Source organism: Penaeus chinensis, chromosome 2 (assembly GCF_019202785.1).
Source record: "Penaeus chinensis breed Huanghai No. 1 chromosome 2, ASM1920278v2, whole genome shotgun sequence".
NCBI classification, from domain to species: domain Eukaryota; kingdom Metazoa; phylum Arthropoda; class Malacostraca; order Decapoda; family Penaeidae; genus Penaeus; species Penaeus chinensis.
The window spans coordinates 20,747,046-20,749,545 of NC_061820.1; the positions used below are offsets into that span (position 1 = coordinate 20,747,046).

Genomic DNA, 2,500 nt, shown 5'->3' on the forward strand with positions numbered 1-2,500 from the left:
TGGGTGTGTGTGTGTGTGTGTGTGTGTGTGTGTGTGTGTGTGTGTGTGTGTGTGTGTGTGTGTGTGTGTGTGTGTGTGTGTGTGTGTGTGTGTGTGTGGTTGTGGGTGTGGGTGTGGGTGTGGGTGTGGGTGTGGGTGTGGGTGTGCGTGTGTGTGTGTGTGTGTGTACATGTGAGAATTTATGTACGTATGTACATGTACATGCACATACATATGTATATGCATATCTATATGTATATACTTATATATGTAACTATGAAAATATACCCCTGTCTCTCAATTCATAAATTAAACACTTGACATTAAGCCGTGCTAGGACCAGTCAATACACACAGTAACAAACTCAGTAGTACTGATGTCATGCAACTTGATGACTGTAGGTTAACGTTGACAACAGTTTCACTGCGTCTTATTTCATGTTTCCCTAAGGTCTGACAGACTTCATTCCAGATAATGTGAAAGTGCTGCTTATGGTCCCGTCGAAAAAATCTTATCCAGTCTACTGCAAAAACAAGTATCAGGAAGAGCCAATTCACGTCAACATTCCCAGGCCAAATTCCTTACTGCAATTTGGTGTTCATTGGAGATACTAATCCCACTTAATGAGATTCTCCCAGTGCACAGTGACCCATTGACTTATATCAAACATGCACAAAGCTAAGTTCCTCAATAAACTTACAAACACGGGACAGAAGACACACAGCTGAGCAGTGTCATTGCTCCCGTGTTTCTCTTTACGTTTGTTTACAGTGACGTCACTCTCCGTCCTCCTGGCGGCGTCCGGGGAAAGCAAGATGCGCGGCGCTTGAATCGCAAAAAGGAAGCTTCGGAATGGTGTCGCACGCCGTCGCTTGTGTAACTGAAGCAGAGATTCTCAACCTGTGGCGCAACTCCAGTGGTATATTTGTACTGTTCAATGGTACACGGGTCTCACCCATTTTTGATAAGGGAATGACAGGTAACCGTCCTTCCTGTATGCGTAACTTAACCATTCCATTAGTTCTCACTTTTGTTTACTTCTTTCCTGAATTTCATTATGCCAGCAAAAATACATTATTAATCATTTCTGTGTTGCCATAATGGTATCCCTAAATACCGATCACGTTCAGCATGGGAACATGTCTTTAGTAATACGAAACATGACTTTGACAGACCCATTCTGAGCCACTTGATATGTATGTGGTAGGCAGCACATATATTTCGACTTCTTCATCTCCTGTTGGTAAGTTCGTCGATTTGCTACTGTTATCATTACTACTACTCTTATTATTATTATTATTATCATTATTATTGTTATTATTATCATCATTATTATTATTATTATTAACATTATTATTATTATTATCATTATTATTATTATTATTATCATTATTATTATCATTATTATCATTATTATTATTATTATTATCATTATTATTGTTGTTTCTGTTGTTATTGTCTATTAATATTATTATCATTATCATTATCATTAATAGCAGTAATAATAGTAGTATTACTCTCATTATCATTAAGATTTTTATCATTATTATTATTATTATTATTATTTTATCATTATTATCATTATTATCATTAATATCATTAATATTATTATTATCATTTTTTTTATTATTATTATTATCATTATCATAATTGTCATTATTATTATTGTTGTTGTTGTAGTTGTTATCATCATCATTAGCATTATTAATATTACTATTATTTTGATTATCATTATTATTATTTTAGTATCCATCATTACTGTTATCATTGTTATTATCATTATCATAATTATTATTATTGTTATTGTTATTATTATTATTATTATTATTATTATTATCATTATTATTATTACTGTTATCATTATTATCGTCATCATCATTATCATCATCATTATTACTGTTATAGTCATAACATCATTATTACTATTATTATTATTAGCACTATTACCATTAGTTATCATTATATCATTACTTTTGTTGTGGTTAACCGTTCAGTTTGTCTGTACAACATGCAAGCGCTCCCGTTGCCCTTCCCTTTACCATAGACCGGGGATTTCATATTTTCTCTCTCTTTGTTTACTATTCACGTGTGAAATGGACATGCCACATCAATAATGTGACACGCCTTTGTTTCTTTTTCATTTACAATAATATCCGGTTTGTTGTACTGCAGCCTGTTAAAAGTCTGAATTAGGACGTCCCGCAAAATCTGACTGGTTTTGAAGTAGTAACTATATGCTCATAGGGTTTGTCTGTATTCTCAAAACCATGTTTCTTGCATAACTTGCAAAATAGCGGCCACTTTATCATTTTTTTCATTAATTTTGAGCCAAATACTTGCACTATGAGACTAATCGCCTCATCTCTCTCTCGCTCTCTCTCTCTCTCTCTCTCTCTCTCTCTCTCTCTCTCTCTCTCTCTCTCTCTCTCTCTCTCTCTCTCTCTCTCTCTCTCTCTCTCTCTCTCTCTCTCTCTCTCTCTCTCAGCATTCGATATAAATGTGACATTGTCGTTTTTTTAAT

The 2,500-nt window shown here is 34.2% G+C and overlaps 1 protein-coding gene across 1 annotated transcript in view; it reads right to left on the minus strand.

Moving 5' to 3' along the window:
* Positions 1-748, minus strand: part of LOC125034334 (beta-TrCP-like) — a 21,434-nt gene extending 20,686 nt beyond the window's left edge. The window contains 1 exon segment of the mRNA XM_047626147.1: positions 680-748. The gene's annotated coding sequence lies outside the window, so the exon portion shown is untranslated.
* Positions 749-2,500: the final 1,752 nt, after the last annotated feature.